This window comes from Chrysochloris asiatica, unplaced genomic scaffold (assembly GCF_000296735.1).
Source record: "Chrysochloris asiatica unplaced genomic scaffold, ChrAsi1.0 scaffold00354, whole genome shotgun sequence".
Classification (NCBI taxonomy): Eukaryota; Metazoa; Chordata; class Mammalia; order Afrosoricida; family Chrysochloridae; genus Chrysochloris; species Chrysochloris asiatica.
Window position 1 is genome coordinate 644879 of NW_006408872.1, and position 26392 is coordinate 671270.

The 26392-nt window shown below is 43.0% G+C and overlaps 1 pseudogene; it reads left to right on the top strand.

The window, feature by feature from the left end:
• Positions 1-1184: 1184 nt before the first annotated feature.
• LOC102822291 lies at positions 1185-1783 on the top strand (annotated as a pseudogene).
• The last annotated feature ends 24609 nt before the right edge of the window (positions 1784-26392 follow it).

Sequence of the window (26392 nt, forward strand, 5' to 3'; positions counted from 1 at the left end):
TGGCCCAGGATCCGGCAGTGTTTCGTTCTGCTGTGCATAAGGTTGCTATGGGTGAGTACCAACTCGATGGCACCTAAAAACAACAAGTAATGCTTGACAGTGTTATTTATACTGTTTATTAGAGTCCCTAAGTTTGTCCCTATTTTTTCATTGATGATCTTTATTGTTCTAGGTTTTACACTTAGATTTTTAATCCACATTGAGATGATTTTGTATATGGTGTGAAATATGAGTATTGTTTCATTCTTCAGCAAATGGATTTCCAGTGTTGGAGCACCATTTGTTGAAGAGAGTGTGTCTTCCTTATTTAAATGTGTCTTGGCCCTTCGTCAAAGATCAGCTGACTATATGTGTATGGATTTACTTCTGACTTCTCAATTCTGTTCCATTGTATCTTTCATTGTACCACTACCAGCCTGTTTTGACCACTATGACTGTGTAGTAAATTTTGAGATCAGGGAGTGAGAGGCCTCCAACTTTTTCTTCTTAAGCAGTGCTTTGCTTATCCAAGGTCTCTTTCCTTTCCATATAAAGTCGGTGATCCATTTTTCCATCTCTTTATAGAATGATGTTATAATCTGGATTGAAATTTTGTTATATTTATAGATTGCTTTGGGTAGTATTGATATTATGACAATGTCAAGCATTCCTAATCACAAGCATGGTTTATTCTTCCATTTTTTAAAGTATCTTTTGGTGTCTTATAGTAGTGGTTTGCAGTTTTCTTTGTATAGGTCTTTTGTATTTCTGGTTAAATTTACTCCTAAGTGTTTCATCTTTTGAGAGGCTATTGTAAATGGTGTTGTTTTCCTAATTTCTTTTTCACAGCTGTCTTTATTAGTATATAGGAATGCAATTGATTTTGTATATTGATCTTATACTCTGCCACTTTGCTGAATCTTTCAATGAGTTCCAATAATTTTCTTGCTGAATCTTTGGGATTTTCTATATGTAAGATCATATCACCTGCAAATAGAGTTTTACTTCAGCTTTGCCAATTTGGATGCCTTAAATTTCCCTTTCTTGCCTTTAGCTCTAGCTAAGACTTCCAACACATCATTGAATAAGAATGGTGATAAAGGTCATCCTTGCCTGATTCCTGTTCGCAAAAGGAATGTTTTCTGTTTCCCTCCATTAACAGTAATAATGTTGGCTCTTTTCTGGTTTCTGCAGTACTAAGCATCATGAGCAGTGAAGTCTCTTGCGACACCCTCTACAAAGCTGTTTGGGAAGTCCTGCACTGGAGCCAGCACAAGTGCTGGAAATTTTTGGAAACGGTGGAGCTGCAGATCAGCTTAAAGAACTATGACCCTCAGAAGTATAAACATTTCTCAGGCGCCGTCAGGCTGAAGTCCACCCCCACCCCAAGTTCTCTGTGAATGTCCTTGGGAGCCAGCAGCACTGTGATGAAGCAAAGGTCCTGAATATCCCTCACAAGCACACTGAGGCACTCAAGAAATTCACCAAGAATAAGAATCTGAATCCCTGATCAAGCAAATCCCAAAGATCTTGGGACCAGGCCTAAATAAGGCTGGCAAATTTCCTTCCCTGCTTACCCACCGTGAAAATATGGTGGTTAAAGTTAAGTAAAGTCCACCATCAAGTTCCAGATGAAGAAGGTGCTATGTCTGGCAGTGGCTGTTGGCCATGTGATGACAAATGATGAACTCATTACAACATCCACTTGGCTGTCAACTTTCTGGATTCACTGCTAAAAAATTGGCAGAATATCTGAGCTTTGTATATTGAGAGCACCATGGACAAACCCCAGTGTCTATACTAAGGCACAGCTCAAGAAACCCTATCATTAACTTAAAAAATAAAGTCATGTTGATTGTTGGATTTGTATATATGTCCTTAATTATGTTAAGGAATTTTCCTTCTGCTCCTACTTTGTTGAGTGTTTTTATCAGGAATGGATGTTGAATTTGATCAAGTGCCTTTTCTGCATCAATCGATATGATCCTGTGGTTCTTTTCCTTTGTTTTCTTTATGTAGTGGATTACATTGATTATTTTTCTAATATTGAACCACCCTTGTATCCGTAGTATGAATACCACTTTGTCATGATGTATTATTTTTTGATATGTTGTTAAATTCTAGTGGCTAGGATTTTGTTGAGAATTTTTGTATCTATGTTCATGAGGAATAATTGATCTATAGTTTTCTTTTTTAGTTATGTCTTTGCCTGGTATTCATATGAGTGTTTTGCTTATTTCATAAAATGTATTTGGGTATTTTCCATGATTTTCTATGTTCTGGAATAGTTTGAGTAAAATTGGTGTCAGATCTTCTCTGGATATTTGGTAGAATTCACCAGTATAGCCATCTGGGCCTGGACTTCTTTTTGTTAGGAGTTTTTTAATTGCTGGTAATTTTTTGTTGTTCTTATGTTGTTGTTGTCTAGTGCTGTCAAGTCGGTTCCGACTCATAGCAACCCTGCACAGGGTTTCCAAGGCTATAAATCTTTACGGGAGCAGAAAGCCACATCTTTCTCTCACGGAACAGCTGGTAGTCTCAAACTGCTGACCTTGTGGTTCACAGCCCGATTCATAACCACTACGCTACCAGAGTTCCTTTGTTGTTCATATAGTTCTGTTCAAATTTTCTACTTCACTCTGTGTTTGGTTTTGTTTTTGTTTTGTGTGCATTAGTTTTGGTAGGCTGTGTTTGTCTAAAAATTCATTCATTTCTTCTAGATTTTCACATTTACTGGAGTACAATTCTTCATAGTATTCTGTTATTATCATTTTTATTTCTATTCTTCCTATTGTAAAGTCATCCATATCATTTCTTATGCATATTATTTGCATCTTCTCCTTTTCTTTTAGATTTGCCAATAGTTTGTCCATTTTATCAATTCTTTCAAAGAGACTTTTTTTCTCTCTCTTTTTTTTTTAATAAGTTTTTTTTATGAGGTTTACATGGAAGAATATCAGCTTTACATTCATCCTATTGTATTTCATTTCATTGCAATGATCACAATCCCCTCATGTATCATCAACTAACCAAAGGGTACATCCCACAGGCCCACCCCTGGCTATCAGCACACAGCCCCTCTCCCTCCCTGAGTTCAGTGTCCCCAGCCACTCTATCTGACCACATCATCATCTCTGTCTCCATCCCTGCTGACCTTGCGGCTCACAGCCCGATTCCGTAACCACTACACTGAGTTACCTATTGCTTTCTTTAATTCTATTAGAGTTTGATATATGTATTTGGAGACTTTCATTGGAAGCATAGATATTTATTATGGTTATATTGTCTTGTTCAATTGACCCTTTAATCATAAGATCCTGTCCTTCCTTGTAACTTATGCTGGTTTTTGCCTTAAAGTCTATTTTATCAGAAGTTAATTTTGTCACTCCTGCTCATTTATTATTGCATTGCTTCATATACATTTTCCATCCTTTGATTTTTAATCTATTTTTGTCTTTGTGTGTAAAGTGTGTCTCTTTTAGACAGCATATTGAAGGATCCTGTTTCTTATCCACTCTACTATTCTTTGTCTATTGACTGGTATATTTAATTGATTTACGTTCAGTTAAATTATTGATAGGTATAAATTGATTATAGTCATTTTGCTGTGTGGTTTCTCATTTTGGGTGGTTTTTTTGGTGCTTCTGATTTCTTTGTTCCACGTATTTTTCTAAGCTGAGTTCATTTTGAGTGTGTTATTAATTTCTTCATTGTAATTGTTTTAATGTTTATGAAATCATCATGGTTTGCCTTTTTCTTGATTTGATGTGAAGGTGTATTAACTTTCTTTGAAGTTACTCTGTAATTTATTCATTTCTTCCACAGTTTAAAGCATTCTGTTTTATCTTGAAATCTACTTGACTTTTTCACCATTTGAAAGTTTTGCAACTATACTTTTCTCTCTTTTTGCTTTGTGGTTGTCTTCATTATAAATTGATATCTCTGGTTTCCTATTTTAGTCTTGCAGATTTGTTTTAGTTTGGATACTTCTATACATGGATTGAAGGAGCTCTGGTAGTGTAGTGCTTAACGAAATGGGCTGTGAAACTCAAAGTCAGCAGTTTGAAACTACCAGCCGATCTGTGGGAGAAAGATGAGGCTTTCTGTTCCCGTAAAGATTTACAGCCTTGGAAACCCTGTTCGGGGTCATTATGAGTCGGAACCAACTCCACAGCACATCACCATAACCACTACATACCTGAATTGAATTCTGGGTGATATTGCTTGTATGTCAATCTCTAGTTGTTACCATTGTTGTTTCCTCTCAGTCCAAAGGACTTCCTTTAGTATTTGTAAAGTTGGCTTGGTTATTACAAATTCCTTTTATTTCTGTTTATTTGGCAATGTTCTAATTTCGCCATCGTGTTTAAGGGGCAGTTTTGTGCAATATATGATTCTTGACTGGAATTTTTTTTTCTTTCAAAGTTTTGTATATGTTTCCCCATTGCCTTCTTGCCTGCATGGTTTTTGCTGAGAAGTCAGAGCTTAATTGCTTTGGTTCTCCTTTGTATGTAACTTTTTGTTTCAGGGGACACCAATGATCAATTGATAAAACATAGTCCACAAAGACAATGTGTTCTATATCCTTCTTTGGTGAGTAGCATCTGGGATCTTAAAAGTTCATGAGCAGTCATCTAAGGTACAGCTATTGGTCTCTTCATGTGCAGAAAAAAGAAGAGAGATAAGAATTGAAGATGCTTGGACTCAATTAAGCCAATGAACTAGTGGAACATGTGAACATTAGTCTCCATGACTCTGAGACCAGAACTAGATGGTGCCTGGTTGCAACCACTCTGAAAGCGATCACATTAGAAGGTACCGGATAGTAAATGTACAGCAAACCTCAAAATTATATTTTAAAAACAAGACTGGGATTACTGTTCTGAAAGAGACTGAAGGAACCCAAGACTATGACTGTTGGTCATCCTTCAGGTCTGGATCAAAACTTGCTCTTGTGGCCCAATTTTCAGCTAAGCAATAGATATGTATGTTATGCTTATCATTGGAATGGTCAACCACTCAAGACCAAAAGGGCAACATTTATCTATGGAAAAAGTTGAGAAGAGATGGGAAAGAGGGTTAAATGGGAATAAGAACCACAGGGAGGAAGTGGGATGGTATTGCAATCATTGAGATGAAACAAAGTGTTTGATTTGTTGAATGTAAAACTGATGATCTTGTCTGTAAACCTTCACTCAATTCACAATAAAAAGTTTAAATAAATAAATAAATTATATCCACTGATGAGTTCTGGAGGTCAGAAATCCGGTGAGTCTACTGAACTGAGCTCCAACCTTCCAGGGTTCCTCAAGTCACTGTCAAATTCCACACCTGGCAGCTATGCAATGTAGGCCTTCTTGCTGGCTATCAGCCCACCTCCCTCTTAACTACTCAAAGCTACTCTCAGTTCTATCCACATGGCCCCCTCACTCTTGTCAAATCCCTTCAAGCTATAAATTTCTCATGCTTCTTCTGCCACTGTTGTTTAAACCATCCAGTCAGTTCCAACTCACAGCAATCCTGTATAGGGTTTCCAAGAAGCAGCTGGTGGGTTTGAACTGCCAACCTTTGAATTAGTGTTTAACTTACAGCACCACTCCAGGACTCCCCTAGCTGGAGAAAAACATCTACTTTTAAGGGCATCATGTGATAAGGCGAGACTTACCAGATAACCTCCTTCTTTAAGATCAGTAGATCAACAACCTTACTTCAAACCTGCAAATGTCACAATATTAGGAAGTGGCACAGAGCAAAGGGCAGGGACATTTGGAATCCTGCCTTAACTGAGTATCTGGTGGACAGACTTCCTTCGATACTGAAGGGGAGTCACATGACCAGTGCAATATCACACAACCCTTAAGACCTCCTGGGATAAAGAGACATACCAATGACAATGGAATGAAGTAATAGAAAACCAAAATCTTTTCTCTGATCTGTCACAAGAAATTAGCTCAGACACGGTCCTGTTTTACAGAAAGCAGCATTTTACAATCAGGTTGCGATCTGCAAGGTCAGCAGTTCGTAACTACCAGATGCTCCGTGGGAGAAAGATGAGGCGTTCGGCTCCCATAAAGATTAACAGCCTCAGAACCCCTATGCAGGGTCGCTATGAGTCGTAACCGACTCCACAGCATACAACAACAACAACATGGTTACAAACAAACAGCATAAATTCCTTTTCGATAAATTTGCAGTGACATATTTGCCTGGACAAGACCACCTTTGAAACATTTTCCTTGAGTGATGAATATCATTCACTACCCACACTCCGGAAAGTGGGTCATTTATAGGAATCTGGCCAGGACCAAGTTAGCTGGCCCCAGAAGCAGAACAAACAGGCTCCACAAAAGACCTCTAAATCCCAAGATCTGAGAGGTTGTGCAGATCCTGGGACGGGAACCCTGCCTTGGATCACTGTGGCTGGGTTGAGCTGACAAGTTGCTCTGTCCCCTCTGCTGCCAAGGAACTCCTGGCATCTCCTTGCTGGAAAGGCCATCTGGCCAGAGCTAGCTCAAAGCCTCATGTTTCTTCTAGCCCTGCAGAGTGGCCAGGTAGCTATAGAGACATGGGAGGAAGGGAAGAGCATTAGTGGGAAACAGTGGTAGCCCCCACGAAAAGCTCCAGCAGCTGTCCCCTGAACCTTTTCAGAGTTATTCACATGGCACCCACTAAGTTTACTGTCCTTCCAGCTCCTCAAGCCAGAACCCTAAACATCATCTGTGGCCCCTCCTTCTCCCCACAGCCAGTCCTGTCCGCTCTCCCTGAGAGTCTCTTGGCCTTTCCTTGTCCTTTCCACCATCTTCCTCCCCCAACTGCACCTGCACTGCGTCTCCTTTGCTCCCTCCATCCCCTTCACTTCCTCCACAGCAAAGCCAGAGTGAATCTGATGAACTACCCCACCTCCAAGTTCTTCAGCACCCTGGAGCTCTTCAAGGCTGGCCCTTCTGCCTTGGCCTGTGCTACTCCAGCCCCAGTTCACCACAGACACAATCCCAGACAATCCCAGACACACATGTTCTTGACCTTCCAGCCATGGGACTTTGAAGATGCTGAGCCCCAGTTTATCTTTCTTAGGCACCCTTTCCTTGCCCAATGAATTCATGTACCCCCCAGTGCCAGCCCCAGAAAAGTCCTTGACCCTTCCCCCAGTCCTGGACAGGAACATCTGTCACTGCCTGGAGCTTGGTCCTCTCCTTAGAAACATCATCTCAACTTAAGAACATGTATCCGTGAGTGTGAGAACAACATCCACACACAAGGGGGAGTTAGTAATTGTGTGGGAGGAGTGAGGGGTTGAGTGATAAAGTGAGGACAACACACTGCTTGCCATACCCAACTGTGTCCACGCATAGCCCTGCACTCATGACAAAGAATAGCTGGCATAGACATACTAAACATCTTCTGCAGAAGGTTCTAGACTGAAAGCTGACTTTGAAGCCCCAAGCACAGGCCAGGAAATGGGAGGCAACCCATAGTCTCTGACTCTGAGAAGAAATGGATAGGGCTCTTGTGGCCAGTCAAACCAACCCATGAAAATTGTATACCTGCAGCTACCATAAGCTTGGAGTCAGGGCTCTCTCGAACTCTGTTTCAACTTTCAGATTCCTCCCAGTTGTCTGCCACAGTGGCCAATTCCAGGGTCTGCTCAGCCCATTCTCACTCCACTATGCCAGCCCAGAGAAGGAGAGGAGAGGCTCCTTAGTGGGACTTCTGCTCTAAAGTATAGATTTGTAGTGGTCCACTGATACCATCTATTGGTTCTGGATCTCACACTGCTGACCTCAAACAAGCTGGTTCTGTTTAGGGCTTTATTTGCCAGAAAATTTAGAATTTTCTTCCTGCCAGAAAATGGTTCTATCAAAGGGAAATGAGCCTTCTTTGTGGGCTGAGGTTGGTAAGAGTCTCTGTGTCTCAGCCCCATGGAGAAAGGAGTGGGCACAGTGGGTGACCACAAACCACAGGAGGGTATGCGGCCAAGACCATGAGTCAGTGCCCAAAGAAGCACAGGACATACTGACTTTCTCTGATTTTAGGGAACCTTGTGGGAGCAGGGACTGCGTCTGATCCAGGGAACAGAATGAACAGAGATGGAAAAAGACAAGTCCTTTAGTGAGGGAAGGAACACATTCTGGTTCCTCTGGTAGTGTGAAATGAATACTCCTCTCCAGGTGGCTCCTGGGGTCCCTTCCAAGCAGGTTCCTAATTTCCTCAGAGAATAGTTAATTTCTACCACTTAGCTATAGGAGCCATGATCTACTCCATGATGCCTGGGTTCCATTTCCCTCTCTCTACTTTGTCCACCTATCCACTCATACTTTGTCCACCAATCCACTCACCCATCTCCGCCCTCACCTTGGCCACTACTAGGTAACAAGGATTTAAGCAGCAACAGACTGGTTTTAAGACTTAATGTCTAGTCACCAGATCTAAACTCACAGCAATAGCCTCAGACCTCATACCCCAGCTCCAGAAGACCCAGAGCCTCGGCCCCAGTTCTACAATGTCCCTCCCCTCCAAGATGGGAATGACACCTGTGTCTAGACATAAAATGCACAGCCAGTCTCTGTCCTTCACCCTGACCTAAGGTTATGATTTGGTTATCTCTGCCTTTTTCCCTAGCCCAAGATTTCCTACAGATATCATTTGCTCCTGTATTTCCAGCAACAGGGAAGCAGATCATTGGCATGCTGGGGTAATAGGATAAGCAGGCATCAACCCAATGGCTCATAAGGGGAGATAGGGCAGGGTCACAGGTCTCACAGTGAAGAGTAAATGGCTAGACCACAGGGACAGGGCCAGATACCAGGTCCAGAGCTGAGCCCAGGCCATAGGTGGGAATAAGAAGCCATGCTGGGCAAAAGCCAGGTAATGAGAAGCAGCCAGGTTCTCAGACATGTGAACACAGGAGCAACCTATGATGCAGTGCTATGAATATCCCCTCCAACAGAAGGTGGTTCCAAGGTCTGCCCAGCTTCACTAGGGCACAAGTATGGCTCTAATCATGCCCACTGTAACTAATCACTTAGTTCCTTGGCCTCATCATCTTTGCCACTGTCATCACAAACCTGCCATCACTGATCTTTTCAGGCAGACCAACCTGAACTGGACTGCATCCTCCAAACTCACTTGTCAGATCGGATGGAGGGACAGTCACATAAGTAAGGCAAGGCCCACTGACCAGTCAAGATATATCAACCACACATGTTTACTCCTCAATGGTGCAGGAATTGACCACTCGGTCACAGAAACTTATTCCATCAACTTTCTAAAGCCCCCTTGTAAAGCATTCATCACCTATTTTGAACTTATTCTTAAACACAAATGTATTTAACAGAATTGCATGGGACTCTGAACCTGCCATCAAAACAGCTGTGTCTTCCAAACCTTTTATTTCATTATAGACCTCAAAAGATGATGTATGCATCTTCAGAGTCTAATATTTGGAATTCAAGACAGTCCAAGCATCCAGAAGTCACCCTGCCAAAGTGTCTCCATGAGGTGTGGTCTCCATGTGATCTGTTCAACCATGACTAGGTGCGCATACGGTGACCACAGAAAGACCAGGATGCTCAATTACAAATACTGATACCATCTACCTACCACAAGGTGGGAGTGATTGTCTATAAAAATCAAAGGCATTTATCAATATTTATTCTCTTGGCAATAAAGGTATTTTAATTTTTACAACTTCTGATATATGAGGGAGCTTCAATAAGTTTGTGAAAGCAGAATTAAAAGGTAATGGAAATACCTAAAATGGGGCCACAACGTGCCTAGTGAAGGAGGCTTCCTGCGGAGCCTCTGCAATACATAAGACTATAGGTGGAAGCCTGAACCACATCTAGATCATCAGAGATGGGAAATGTCCACTTAAAAAGAAGAACAGAACAACCCAGAAGCGCCAAGAAGAACAGAAGATACTTCTTGAAAGACCTACAGGAAAAATACAAAACAATAGAGGCAGACTGACTGTTACTACAAGAACAAGCAAGTTGCTTGCCCAGGAAACATCAAGGCAAGTGGTCGGGTCTCCTCAGTGCAAACCCCCTTCCAAGATTAAGACTCAATACACACTCTGATTCGTGACTATGCTCATCACCGATAAGGGGGAGTGAGGGAAAACAGCAATGAAGCAGCAAGCTAAGCCCTACAATGTCCAATAGACTACTGTGATCCCGGGTGAAGACCTGGTTGGCCAGAAGTGTGGCAAGACCTGGGGACTCTTGGGCCCAGAGTCAGTGATATAGCCACAGAAGACTAGAGTGGAGAATGAATCATCCAGCTGATAGGAAGAGAGGGCATCTGCACAAGAACACCCACACTTGCAGATAATACCCACTTGACCTGGCTTCAATGACTGGATCATCAGAGCTCAACTAGAAGAAGAAAGAAGAGGGGAAAAAAAGCATAATCTGATACAATTTGATGAACTTGACCTACACCTATGGATGCAGTAGCTCAAAAGAGGGAACAAATCCTTATAGCAAGGATCATTCCCACCCCTTCCATACACAGAGTAGACAGGGATGGGCAACTTGGACATTGGCTACCCAAAATGGGAGGGCTACAAAGGCAAGAAGTGACTGGTTTACAAGCTTTCAAGAGGGAAACTAGATTCATAGGGCATGGAGGAAGGTGGAATCGCCACTGAGTAGCATACAATCTGTCTTAGGCGGGACTGATGAAATGAAATCTGGATGGATCTCTTGTGATACAATAGTGAATAATTGTTATCTGGACTGCTTGTGAAGGTTGGAATTGTAAAGATAGACATTTTTTAGCAAGGAAGGGAGTGATTAACTTTTCAACCTAAGAGCTGAGGTCCCTGGGACCATCAAGGGAGAAGAGCGGAGAGCAGGACCCTACCCAGAGTAGCAGTGATGCCTGAGATGGAGGCAGAGACAATGATGTGGAGAGATGGAGTTGCTGGGGACTTTAGACACAAAGAGGGCAAGGGGCCATGTGCTGATGACCAGGGGGCAGGCTTGCAGTGTATACCCTCTGGTTGGTTGATGATGCATGGAAGGGATTGTAACCATAGCAATTAAATGATATATTATAGAATGAATGTAAGGCTAATGTTCTCCCATGTAAACTATCACATAATTCACAATAAAACATTAAAAAAAAAAAAAACTATGATCAGTCATGATTCTTCAATCACCATTTCAGATCTCAAAACTTAAGGTGGATATTTGTATTTAGAACAATGTAAGACTGAGGGAAGAAGGGCTATCATCTGAGACCTTGGAAACAGCAACATCAAAACCTCCAGAGCCAGTAAACTCATTGACCTTGGCCTCAGATGGAAAGCCTTTGGCACAATGCACAGAGAATCTTCATATTCATTATCATTCTCAACACTCCCAGCCATTTTATCAGTATATCACTAAAGTAAGCAAAAAGTGATTTTTCAAATTACAGATGCTTCTGTGTGAAATTTGCTTTGGGGTTTTTTTGCTGTTTTTTTTTTTAATGATGAAAAACATGAACTAGAACACACACACACACACACACACAAAGATAATGGAATTTTCTGAAGCCCTCTCATAAAGCACACTTCACCTATTTTGTACTTAATCTTATATACAAATATATTTCACAGAATTTTATGGGTCTCTTAAGTTTGTCATAGAAATAAATGTAAGTAAATAAGAGGTCTTCCAACCCTTTTATTTAATTACAGACCTCAAAAGGTTATGTTTGCATCTTCAGAGTTCAAACTTTGGTAATTCCATTTTAAACAAACGAACAGACTAGATAGTCTGAATTTTGTTTTGTTTTGTTTTAACCTGAGTGATGGTGACAGGGAATTTGAAATGCTGGATAGGATTTTTCTGTATCTTTTTAAATTTCTATTGAAGAATTGATGTGGGAAAAAAAAAGAGAGAGAGAGAGACAGAGAGAGGATGCTACAATCCAAAGTAGAACATGAGCAATGAAATTGTAGCTGTCCTAAGAACAATAATAATAAAAGGACCAGAGGATATTGTTGAAATAAAAAAAACAAATAATTGGGAAAACCAAGAATACCAAAAGCTGATTCTGAAAAATTAAAGATAATAAAACCTGGCTCTACTGATTTTTTTTAATGAAAAGACACAGATTATTAATATCAGGAATGAAAGAGGGCTCATCACTATCGATCCTACAGACAGCAAAAGGGCAATAAAGAAACAAGATGACTAACTTTATCCCAATAAATTTAGACAACTTATAAGAATAGGTGAATTCCTTGAAATACAAGCATAAATAAAAACACACAAACAGAAGAAGACAATCTAGATGACTAGGACATACTAAAAATGCACATCAAAGATTTGACTGAAAGAGTAAAAATAGAATCCATGGACTGGGAAAACATTTTTGGCAAAGACATATCAAACAAGTGAGTAATCCCTAAAATTTATAGAAAACTTTAACACCTTAACAACAAAAAGACAAATAATCCAACTTGTAAATGGCAGAGGACATGAACAGACACTTCACCAAAGAAGACATTCAGGCAGCCAAGAGACACATGAAGAAATGCTCACTATCATTAGCCATTTAAAAAGAAAACACTGCTATTAAGTTGATTCCAACTCAGAGTGACTCTAGAAGACAGAGCAGAACTGCTCTCTAGGGTTTCTGAGACTATAAATCTCTCCAGCAGTAGAAAGGCTCACCTTTTATTGGTGTAATGGCTAGTGGGTTTGAATTGTTGTCCTTGAGTTTAACATTCCAGTGCTTAACCCACTGTACACCAGGGATCCTCAGAAATGTGAATTAAAATAACAATGAGATAGCATCTCATCCCAGCATTAATAGCAAGGTCCAAAAAAACAACTAATGCTGGCAAGGGTGTGAAGAGATTGACTGGAACCTTCATACACTACTGATGGAATTTTTAAATGCCACAACCACGGTGGAAAACAGTATGATACTTCCTTTAAAAGCTGACTATAGAAATAACATATGCTACAGCAAGCCCACTACTAGGTATATATCCTAGAGAAATAAGAGCCATGGCGCTAATAGATATATGCATAACCATGTTAATCGCAAGCAGTATTCACAATAGCAAAAAGATGGAAACAACTGAAATATTCATCAGTGGATAAATGAATAAACAAACTATGGTACATACATACAATGGGATGTTACACAGATTAAAGAATACTGATGAATCTGCAAAACATCTCATAACGTTAATGAACCGGGAGTGAAATAAGTCAATCACAAAAAGGCAAATATTGCATGAAATCACTATTATAAAAAAGTCAAGAAAAGGTTTTCACATACAAAAAGAAAAAATTTTTGATGGTTACCAGAGACAAGAGGGAGAGAGAGGGCAAATCCCTAACTAGAGGTTGTTGTTGTTAAGTGACTTTGAGTCAGTTCTGACCCACAGCAACCCTGTATAGGGTTTCCAAGGAGCAACTGATGAGCTTGAACCGCTGACCTCACGTTTCAAACCAACTTTGCAGTCCAGCGCATTAACCCACGGCGCCACACCAGGACTCCAAGAAAGGCAAAATACAATAGAGGGAGTTCAGCAAAAAAAAATTATGACGGCAAAGGAAGACACTAGGAGGAAAAAATTATTCTTTAAAATACACAAATGATCTCAACTGACTCAAGTAGAAATCGTTTTATATGAATTAATTGTCTGAGAAGATTTCATTGGAGAATTGTATCCAGTAATAATGAAGAAGTAGTACCAGAACATAGAGGAGAAAAAGTTATTTCACAATTTATTTTATAAGGCCACAATTACTCTGGTACCAAAACCAGGGAGAGACATTAAAAGAAAAGAAAAGTCTAATCTCCCTCATGAACACAGACACAAAAATTAGTAACAAAACATTAGCAAATTGAACCTACCAATTTACAAAAAAGATCATATATCATGACCAAGTGGGTTAATCCACAAAATGCAATTTTGGTTTAACATCGTTTACATCTTCTAAATCAAACAATGCAATTCACCATATTATGAGAACAAAGGTGATCTCCTAAATAAAGGAAAAAATATATTTGACAAACTCTCAGCAAACAGGGAATAGAATGTAACTTCCTCAACCTGCTAAAGAACATCAACAAGAACACCAACAACAAAAATGTTGTTGTTGTTAAGTGTCTTCAAGTTGGTTCCAACTCATAGTGAACCTGTATTGGGTTTCCAAGGAGTAGTTGGTGGATTTGAACCACCCATCTTGTGGTTCACAATCAGTGCTTATCCTACAGCACCACACCAGCAGTCCAACAACAAAAAATACTCTGCAGCAAATATCATATTTAATAGGAAGACAAAAGACTTTGCCCCAAAATTCGGCAACATGAAGTATGACCACTATGTGACATGGTTGTTGTTGTTGTTAAGTGCCGTGGAGTCGGTTCCGACTCATAGTGACCCTGCACAGGGTTTCTGAGGCTGTAAATCTTTATGGGAGCAGATGCCTCATCTTTCTCCCGCGGAACCACTGGTAGTTTTGAACAGCTGGCCTTGTGGTTGGCAGCCCAACTCGTGGTACTGAAGGTTAAATTAGTGCATGTTGTTTTTAAGTGTCTTCAAGTCAGTTCTGACTCATAGTGACCCTCTCTAGGGTTTCCAGAGTGGCTGGTGAGTTTAAACCACCAACCTTGTGGTTAGCAGTCCAGTGCTGATCTTACAGTGCCATATCAGGACTCCAAAACTAAAAGTATCCAGAATGGATAAAGTAAATAAAAGTTTTCATTCACAGACTAATTGTGTACTTTGAAAATTCTATGGAATCTACCCAAAAAAATGTTTGAGTTGATTAGTGAGTTTAGCCAAGTAGCAAAATCAGTCTACAAAAATAAGTTATAATTTTAGAATGGTGGATTGAGAACCTCCAAAAAGCTACCTTTCTTAAAACCAAAAAATGAAAAATATGCTGGCAAAAAAAAATCAAAATAATTTTTTTAGAACTCTGGATATTAACCAATGAATTACTACAATCTGAGGAGCATTTGTTCAAGAAAAACTACTGTGCCTAATCAAATTGCCATTGTTGTTGTTGTTAGGTGCCACAGAGTCGGCTCCAACTCATAGCAACCTTGTGCACAACAATACGATACATAATCCAGTCCTGCGCCATCCTCACAATTGCTGTTTCACTTGAGCCCATTGCTGTGCCAATCCATCTCATTGGGGGTCTTTCTCTTTTTCACTGACCCTCCAGGGACTGGTCTTTCCTGATAAGACACCTGAAGTAAGAAAAGCAAAGTCTTAACATTATGGATTTGAAGAGGCATTCTGGTTGTACTTCTTCTGACCAGATTGGTTTGTTCTTCTAGCAATCTGTAGTACTTTCAATATTCTTCTCTAGCATTGTGATTCAAATGCATCAATTCTTCTTGTTCCTTCTTATTAACTGACCAACTTTCACATGTATATGAGGGTATTGAAAATACTATGGCTTTGGTCAGGAATTCGTCCTCAAACTGACATCTTTGCTCTAGAACACTTTAAAGAGGTCTTGTACTGCAAATTTTCCTAATGCAAGACTCATTTGATTTCCTGACTGCTGCTGCCAATAGTATTGATGGTGGATCCAAGCAAAATGAAGTCTTTGACAACATCAATCTTTCTTCCATTTATCATGATGTTATCTATAGTTGTAAGGATTTTCATTTTCTTTACATTGAGGTGCTATCCATACTGAAAGTTATAGTCTTCATTCTTCATCAGTAAGTATTTCACGTCCTCTTCACTTCTAGCAAGAAGGCTGTGTCATCTGCCCATCACAGGTTGTTAATGAGTCTTCCTCTAATCCTGATGGCACATTCTTCTTCATATAATCCAGTTTCTCAGATTGTTTGTTCAGCATACAGATCAAATAAGTATGATGAAAATATACAACCCTGGCACACGCCTTTCCTGACTTTAAATCATTAGGTATTCCTTTGTTCTCTTTTGAACGACTGCCTCTTGGACTTTGTAGAGGTTCCTCATGAGCACAATTAAGTGTCCACACAGTCAAAAGCTTACTTAACATTATGCTGAATGAAAAAAGAGACCACACATTGGTTAGTTCCTTTCTATGAATGGAGTCCTGGTGTGGCATTGTGGGTTAATGCACCAGACTGCAAAGCCCGTTGAAACGCAAAGGTGGCAGGTCAAACCCAACAACTGCTCCTTGGCAACCCTACACAGGGTTGCTATGGGTCGGGATCCACTCAACAGCACTTAACAACAACAAATGAAATATTCAAAAGAGCCAAATCTATACAGACAGACTATTGGTTACCCAGAACTAAGAATGGAAAAGAAAAGTCGTTGTGAATAAGCATCAGGGATCTTACTGTGGCAATAAAAGTGTTATAAAGCTGACTTATGGTGATGGTTGCACCACTTAGTAAATTTACCAAAAATCATTGAATTGAACACTTGAATAAAGTGAATTTTATTATATGTAAAATATATCTTCAGACAGCTGTTTTTAAAAAGAGAAAGAGAGAGATTATCTTCAAAGGAACAATAGCAAGAGATTCGTCCACAAAATTTCTGGAAGCCAGAGACAGTGGAATGACATCTTTAGAGTCTCAAAAGAAAATAGCTGCTAAGATAGATCAACCACTAGATGAGGACATTTTGTATGGTAAAATAGAGAACAAAACAAAATGAGGTAGATTAGCACAATAGCCATAACACTGGACCCAAACATCGTGATGATGACACCATAGTAGTCACTATTTCTTTCTGGTATACATCTATGTAAGGTCTTCATGAGGAGCCTTTTGTTCAGGTCTCCCTTTGCTGGGAGATGGTCCTCACATCTGCACTGATCCATTGACCCTAATCCTGAGTCTTTCCACAGGGAAAAGTGGAGTCCATGACTTCTTAGAGTTTCTTTTCCTATATAAGTTCAGTAAGTGACTAAAGGTTTAACTATCATTTGCATTTTGGCTCCTTCTTTTAATTGTCTACTCAAACACCTGGGAGTTCAGTTCAACTCTCTCCAGCTCAGTTTAGCTCCCTGAGAGTTGAGCTCCCCACTCTTGAGGAAGTAAGCCAGATATCATGTAAAGAAAACTGCAGTGAGAAATTAATGTCTTGGCCAACAGCACCTGACTGTTACATAAGTGAGCTTAGAAGTGATTCTCCTGAGCCAAGTCTTACAGGAAATAGTGGGAGAGGGGCCTGCTCTTTACCTCATATCCTTTTGTGTCCTTTGGATTTTGCACAATGAACATGTATTATTTTCTCAAAAAATAAATAGTATTTTTTAAATGTAATGTTAATCATTATTATTGTTGTTGTTAAATGCCATCAAGTTGACTCCAACTCATAGCGACCCAGTATAGGTTTTCCAAGGAACAGCTAGTGGGTTTGAACTGCTAGCCTTGTGGTTCACAGTCTGGTGGTGATTCACACCAGGATCATTAGTAAATTGTAAATGGCAAAAAAAGTAACTGTAAACTGATAGTTGGCAAAGATGACACTCTCTGATATTAGGCAGAGGCCCCTCCTGCCCCGAAATAGAAAGACCCAGTTACCCACAAAGCCTGCCTTCTATCTCCCTTGAAAAAGTTAGCCAATGTAAGTAAGGAGCATGCGGGTATTATAGGAATGGCTTTGCACTCCTTTATGTACCTTTTCTAGGAGTCCTGGTATGGCACCGTGGGCTAATGCATCAGACTGCAAAGTCGTTTACACTGCAAGGTCGGTGGTTCAAGCTCACCAGCTGCTCCTTGAAAACGCTACACAAGTTCACTAGGGGTCGGAATCGACTCTACGGCACACAACAACAACAACACAATGTACCTTTTCTAAGTAACTCATGACAAAATTTAACTGTTTTAGCTTTTATAACAGGAAAGAAACAACTGCTATTTAAAATATGTGCAGTGATCCAGTTTCAATTCTTCTGCCTTCAAGGTAGAGGAGTGTGTGTGTGTGTTCATATGCAGAGAAGGAGAGCACTCTTTCTCTTGTAGGCAAATCTCCTCTGCCTACAGAGACCAGAGGGGTTGGGGGTGGTTGAAGGAATGAATGTGTTTGTGTCATCACACTCTCTCCAAAGACTTTGTCCTCACCTACAGTTAGCAGAGTACTTTGAGGGATTTGAGGTAGCACAGAATGGGAGAAGACTGTATGTACATGGTAGGGATTGGGGACACATAAGGCCAAGGAAAAGTTATTTCCTAGAGAACAATAGCTGAGGCTCCAGCATGGATGTAGTAATGCTAATTAATGGTGGTGGTAATGATGATGGCAATGGCAGTGGTAATGACGGTGGTGATAATGGCAGTAATAATGATGGCATAGGGATGATGACAGTGTTGATGGTCTAGTTATGACAGCGATGTGGTGGTGGTAACTCTGTGATAATGACTATGGAGGGGATGGTGGGAATGGTGATGGCAATAGTGGAACGCTAGCAGTGGAATTTGATCTTATCATTTGGTGGTGATGATGGGATTGGGGTGGAGGTGATGGGTTGACGATCGTGGTGATGATGACTGGTGAATATGGTGGTGGTGATGAAGATAGTGATAGTGCTAGTGATAGCAGTGGGGAGCGATGGTGATGATGATGACTGTAACTTTGTAGCAACTCAACTTTGAAGCCTTTGAGATATCTCCTAAGTCATCACATATTTCATTATGTTCCACCTCTTTGAAAATATACAATATCTTAGTGGCTACATATACTGGTGTGGCGCTGGAAGATAGGCAGTAAACCACAAGGTCAGTTTGAACTGCAAGGTCAGTGGATCAAACTCACCAGTCGCTCCTTGGAAACCTATAAAGGCTCACTGTGAGTTGGGAATGACTCGACAGTACTTAACAACATGTATGCCTTTGAGAATTCAGTTGAAGCTGTCAGCCCTCTTCCCAGAAAAATGCACATAGAAAACATTTTGTTCAAACTTTGGTGGCTTGATAATCCCCAAAGCCCTTTGGTGCAGAGCCCCGATAAGAAATCCTATGACATGGTTCTCATCCCAAAAAACCCAGCAGGCCACTGGAGTATTATCAGTGTGTTCTTCCTGTGCAAGCGAAGAACTAAGTTGCATGATATAGAGTTGTAATTTCAATTCAGCATACACGAGTTGTAAATGTGAAGAGGGAGCTCTTAATGAGGCACAAATATTTTGAAACTTTTTGTAATCTAATTTCATTTAGTTTAGATATTCTCAGAGGTCATATAGGGGGGAAAAACAACCCTGGAACAGAAGTTTAAAAACCTAAAATTCTCTCCCCGTGCACCACAAATTATCACCACCTGGTAGAAGCCTTGGTGGCATGGTGGACTAAGCATTGGGCTAACAGAAAAGTTGGCAGTTCGAGCTCACCAACTGTTCCTCAGGAGAAAGATGAAGCATTATGCCTCTGCAAAGATTGTTCTTGCTGTTGCTTGTTAAGAGCCTTCAAGTTGGTTCCATCTCATAGTGACCCTGTATAGGGTTTCTGAGGAGTGGCTGCTGGGTCCAGTACTTATCCTACAGTGCCACACTAGGACTCCACTTCTGTAAAGATTGTTGTCTTTGTTAAGTGCCACTGAGTCAATTCCAATTCATAGGGACCTTATGTAAAGTTTCTAAGGAGCAGCTGGTGGGTTTGAACTGCTGAACTTGTGGTTAGCAGCAGTCCAGTGCTTATCCCACAGTGCCACACAAGCTTTGGAAATCCTATGGGGTAGTTCTACTCTGCGGGTCTGGATGGCTCTGTGAGCCTTGTCCTGCTGATGGGAGGATCCTATTAGGTCAGTTTTGAAAGGAGCATTGTGGTCACATGTTGGGGTGTTGGTACTATCAGGCACCTTTCACTTGCTGAGAGATGTCCAAGGTCAGATGTGCAGGGGATGTAGAGGTCCTGCAGGAATGTCACCCTGGTTGGATTTGCCCCACGCCTACTGGCAATCTTAGCACCGTTCCATTGAGGGGGTAGCTCTCAACTACTAGTGTTTGCCTGACCCCCAACCCCAACATTCCTGCCACCTGGATCCATCACCCAACCCAGGCCCCTCTACCTAACATCTTGCTTCTATGCCTGGTTTTTGCTGGAAACATAAATAATTGTCCCTGCCAAGTTCTCACAACACTTTAATGTTGCTATAAAATTATATTTCTCGTCAGCCCAAGAACCTGATAAGACTGTCAAAAATGAGGTTGCTTTGGCTTTAAAAACAAAATAAAACCCTCTGCTTCTATCACCATTCTGAAACATACACACAGTGACACATAACTGACTCATGTGCAGTTAGTTGCCTGCTAATGGCCATTTTGGAATCTTTTAAAAAATTTTTCTGAGTTGTCCCTGGAGAAAGGCAAGAACTATGTGGGTGAGGGGAGAGGGGAATTACTTCTGTCTGTCAACTCTATAAGTGAGCAAGAGGAAAATCTGACTACTGAGGTCGTCTTCCTAATTCCTCTGCATTTCTAAGGCCATAAATTTAAGAGCAATACCCTAGCCACCCAGAATGATTCCACATGACTCTCTGAGTATGAGAAAGCTGTGGAGGGCTTCTCCACACTGAACCGATTAAGTCTCCTCTGCCTGAGAACATGTGGGCAGTAAAGGAAACGTGTTACTTAATTCCCGCCCGGGGCCGACAGCCAATGCACGCTTGCAGCCCAAATATAGAAAGTTCTCCTTCTAATGGTATGCATGGGTCTCATCTCTGCTATCGATTAATCTTTTAAGTGTCCAGAGCGATGTATTGTTCATCTATACACCATGTGCCCACAAACATAATGGAAAATGGAAAGTAACTAAAAAGACCCAGTCATGTAATCTTGGATTCTACATGGGTTCTGAGAAGATCAGGGAGCCAGCTTCATTTGGGACAGTGCCCAAGACAGTGCTTGGGACAGTGCCACATCCTCAGAAAAGTAGGATGAAGCGCACCAGGGAACTCAAAGTCTTGTTAACACCTGGTGAGAGAGGGTGGTCCTCCTAAATGCCCCTCTCTGTCCCTTCTGTGTCCCTCGGTCCATAAGCAGTCCTGGACTTTTCAAGAACAGTGGACAGTACTAAAAGAAACCAATGCAGGCACTTAAATGACAATGGGGTGGGAGCTCTGGGCGAGGACAATGGTCCATCAGTAACTTTCAGTCTGTAAATAGAGAGTCCCCAGAATAAGGTCCACGCCTCAACAAATCAAGAACAAAACAAGGATAGGTACAAGGGAAAGCTTACCACTCCCAAAGAAATGGATTCCTCCAGAAGTTGTTTCAATAGAATGACCAGTAGAGACCCTTATGAGGTTATCACTGAAAAGTGGGGTATCTGGAGCTGAGTTTATAGGATTTGAGATCATTTGATACCTCACAGGACCCTCCCCTGCCCCCAAATCCCTAATTAACCTCACAGCCAGGGACTGCATGCTGGCTAGAATGGGCTGGAAGAGAGTCCAAAGGGCAATTTCCAAGGTTTCAAACCACCTTGCTACCTCTAACCCTTTTGTTGTTGTCCTTAAGTGCCATCCAGTCGTTTCCGACCCATAGGAACCCTGTATAAGGTCTCCGAGGTGTGATTGGTGAGCTCAAACGGCCAATCTTATGCGGTTCAAACCAACTTTGCAGTCCAGCGCATTAACCCACAGAGCGACACCAGGACTCAGAATCTCAGCCCCGTGAATCTGCAAGCTTGCTGGAATTGCAGATTCTGACTATGGAGACTCCATATGTATGGGTTTGACAGCCTTCTGTCAGGACATTGTCTGCACCAGTCACAAGTACCAAGAGATCAAGGCAGGTTCTTACCCTCTGAGTTTACAGCATAACCGAGAAGCCAATCCAAACCAGCAAGCTGTGAGGTCTTGGGCAAATGACTTCAGTTCTCCAGCCTCAGCTTCCCCTACCTGTGAGGGTAGGGTTGTGCCTGGGTCTCCATGAACTGCACGTGCTGTGTCTGGGATGCAGCATGCTCCTCAAGGCTGTATGCAGCTGTTGTGTGGTGGGTAGTATGACTACTGCCTGAGGGGAAAACAAGAATAGCAAACAGGACTGTGTGCTGACCCATGTGATGGTGGCATGCCTCCACAAGGAGAGGAAACAGGAACAGCAGTACCCCAGAAAGGTCCCAAAGTGAGTGCCCAGTTTCCTCTGGTGGATCCAACCTAAAGCCAGATCCTGGCTCTACCACCCTCAAGTGCAGAGGTAGGCTGTTTCTCCTGATCAGGAGGCAGAAAGACTTTCCCTAAAGGTGTATGTATTCTTTGTTTCGGAGCAGACAGCACAGCTTTGCTTCAGATCCCAGAGGTCAGCTCAGAGATCCCATATCTGTTCCCACCACCGACACCTCCAATCCCACAGAGTTTGCTGTTCGTTGTGGCCCATGGATCAGGGTTACTTGCAGCGTTCATGGAGCTGCTGCCAACATTTCCTGTCTCAGGGACATTTGAAACTGGCTGGTTTCATGTCACCTGGGATATGGATCAGAGAACTATTACTAGAAGTAAAATGTGCTACTTTCAGAGCCCAAAAGGGGCTCACCATCTACCAGGCTTCCTCCTTTGTTGCAAGAGTGTGGAATGTTTTTTTTTTTTACTTCAGAGAAGTCATCCCAGCACACTTCTAAACACTAGAATCTTAAAACTCCACTGGTGTTCACATCCCTTTGTCTTTGTAGGATTTACCGCCCCACTCTGTAGTGCGTGTGTTGTGTCAAAGCCTCCAGCACACTGGTATCCTTATGTTTGTCCTCCCAATCAGCACAATGTTATCATTTTAATGCATCAATATTGTGATCTGTAAGATGCTCAGGTGGTCCAGATCTCTTCAGAACGTAGTAAGATGAAGGGGAAGTTATGGCTGGAGACTAAACTGTAAATGTGTATTGTTGTCCCTCTCAAGCAAAAGCAAACTGTTTCTGATTCTCTTTGTTAATAGCAATGGGAGAGAGTGCAAACGCCAGTCAACGATCTTATTAAACTGCTCTAGCAATAAGCCCACATCTGGCACAGCAGGGCTACTGCCTGGTTAAGTGATTGGAAATCACTCTCAGTATCCATTGGTTTCTGAAGGAGTCAGACCATTGAATTAACTGGAGACATGTAGCCCCACCACTCCTTAGATCTTTAATAGTGATGCCATGCTCCCAGGATGTGATATTGTTGTGGGTTAATGAGTTGGACTGCAAAGTCAGTTTGAAACACAAGGTTCACGGTTCAAGCTCACTAGCCACTCTTCGGAAATCTTATACAGGATTGTAATGGATCTGAACCAATTTGACAGCACTTAACAACAACATCTTGATTGGATATGGGAAGTGTTCCACAGGCCAGAATCCAGTGTGTGCATGACTACAACTGCCAACTGTGTCAAATACAATTATATGCTCAAATACCACGGAAATTACCGCTAGGAAGTCTGCTAACAGCTGTCCCATCCCATGTTTCAGGGTCTTCGATTTTCCCAACCAGGGTCCTGCCCTTTGCACAACAGGCCATCAGACCTTTAAATAAGTCTTGAGTTGGGTCGGAACTATCATATCTTCAGTTGCTGCTCAGTCATATCAGCTCTTCCACTGTAGGAGACAGAGTCTCTTTGTGTGGACCAAAGAGACCTTTAATTGCTGGTTAACTGCCTCCGTCTCTCATAGCTCTCTACAGGGCCATTAACAAAACTCAGCAGCAGCCAGCCAGCTCCACTGCTCCACCATAGATTTCTAATGACTAAATTGCCGCACCTGCAAGACGGTCCCTTCACTGGACCTTTCTTTCTCCAGGTCACCACCAGTGAAATATTTTAACAACTGGGCCAAGTACTACCTGTGCTTTACAGACTGGCTAAGACAACAGCCTCTGCCTACTGATAGTCCCAATCCCCTGCTCACACTTGTTTCTCACAGCTCTCCCATATCACTTGTTAATTGAAGTCCTCTGAGAAGCAGATTCCAAGATGGGATTAGACGGAAGTAGACATTTACCTGTGACTGAAGATGATGGGGGGTCCTCATACAGTGATGCAGGTCTGAGCCCTGTGAGGTAGAAGAATCTCAGCCTACAGAGCAGTCCTTAGATAATGGGGAGACCTAGAACCAAAAGGATCCACAGCTTATGGGACTGGGCCTATGTGCATATCTCTGGGTACAGCCAAGGCAGTGTAAGCATGACCTCAGTGAGACTCTAGAGTAGATCCAGGGAGCAGCAGTTGGGGCCTTCTGTCAACTTTGCTTTGGAAATGGAGACTTGAACCTTTCATTCATCCACCTGGCTGCCACACAGCCACACACTTATACACACACACCGTACTTATACACACACACGCGTACTTATACACATATGCACACCCCACACTCATTCACTCATATATATAGTCATACACACACACAATCAGATATCACACTCACATACATGCACTCAATCACAAACACAGTTAGACACACTTATATCACACTCATATAACTCATACACACACACAATACGTTTGTTGAAGTCTGATGGCCAAGCATGGAACTTGGATAAGGGAAAAGATATGACTGTTATCAAGCAGAGGAGTGATTACTGCTACTCAGGGACAAGGTGGGCAATAGAGGTGGAAAGGGAACTGATGGAGGGCCTGCAAAGTGGCCCAGTCAGAAGCCAGGGTTCTGGGAGTAGGTGAGAGCGTCAGTGAACAACAGAACAGGGGATTTAAGGGTCAGCCCCCATCATCCTGTCCAGTAACTGCCTTGGTGGCACTGCTTAGGCAGTGACTACTGCTGCATGATCCCAGGACAGATAGATGCCTCCATTGGAACCCTGCCCTTAGGACCTTACCATTAGGCCAGGAGATGGGACCCAGGACACCAGGAACACAGACTAGAAAAAAGTAGTCAGATCTCAGTGGTAGAGAGAGGCCCAAAGGCCAAAGGGTATGAATGCAATTAGGCCACCTCTTGGGGCACCTGAGAAGCTCTGGGTCTCTTTCCTCTTGTGGGGAAGGGACTAAATCAAAGATTTGCAAAAACTCATCTGAAGTTAGAACCTCAATTGCCTAGCTCAGGTCCAGAGACCACCTACCTGCCCTCACCCCCACCCCAACACTGCCCACACTCACTGGTCCTGTGGGGCTGTAGCTCCTGGCTGTTCCACAGCCTTGCTCACCACTGCCCTGTCTGGGATCCTTTCTCTCCTTTCCCCAGGGGCAGGGCCTCACAGAGGCCCCAGGGTCCAGCACCAAGAGATCCAGAGGTGTTCTAGGTATACCTGGCCATCATTACGTGGCTCTGGGTCGCCTCCAAAGATCACTCGAGGCTCAGACTGTCCTGGCGGCTCTGGAACCTTCACTTCTAAGTGCTGTCATCTCAAGCCCCAGGTCACACCTGCTTTCTGCATGTGCACCTTGTGCTTGGTGGACACGGTTCGGTCGGGGAAGGAACATGACATGAGAGGCCACAGCAAGGGAGATCACAGTATGGGGAAGCCACGGTGAGAGTAGGGCGCCGGGTTATTGTGCAGGAGCCCAGGAGCGAACATACGTTCTGACCATGCGGGGCTGCGTGTCTCAGGAGAAAAGCGGCATCCCTGGCTAGGAGGTCACAGCCTGTCCTGGCCTGACATGAACACCGGACTCCCTGTGCCTCTCTGCCTCATCTGGGCCAGGGGATAATCACCCTGCTCTAGCCAGGCTAGGAGAATCCTAGGAGCCTCCCAGAGCAGCTCCTACCAAGGGGGTAATTCCTGGGGACCTCTCCTAGGCCCTTGCTGGGGGTGCAGCTCCCAGAGCTCCAGCGTCCCACCCTGAAACAGACAGGGCCAGATAACACGGGAAATTGGGCGAGGGGCAGGCAGCGCCCGGCTGCACTGAAAGTCCCGACTGCAGCCAGCTGTGGGCGCGGCCGATGTGGGGACCGCGTAAGGGTGAGGTTCGGGTGGAGGAAAGAGAGGACGGACTGTGGGGGGTTGGGGGAGAGACTTCTGACATCTCCTCGGACTTTCTCGCAGCGAGGTGGCAGCCCCTGCCCCCGCCCACGTCTCTTCGGGCCTCCCAACTCCCCTCTCTACCGTCTCCCGCCGCCGTTCGCCCAGCCTCCAGATCCTCTCTAGGCCACCCCTCCCCCGCACTCCAGTCCTATCCCCACTCCGGATCCCTCAGTGTGCTCCTTCCCCCCACCTCAGCTGTTCGGTCCCCTTGCTCCCTCTCCTCTTCCCAGTCGGCCTCGTCCAGTCCGCCTTCACCTCCCCGGGTTCTCTCTAGCCCTCCTCAACCCCCTTCTCTTCCCGCCCTGCTAGCGACTGTGGGTCCCGCCGCCCCCCGACGGGCGCATCCGCAGAGCCACAGCGCCTCCCAGTGGTCGTGCGGTCTGGGCGCGCCCGCGACGGCGGGAGGGGATTATAAAGTGGGCGGCCCTGCTCGCGGTCCCCTCCCTCTGGCCCACTCTGCGCGGAGTCTCTGGCGCTCGGGACCCGGACCCTTCTCGGGACGCGTCCTGCGAGGGCGTCTGGCTGTCGAAGTCCGAGTCAGGTAAGACC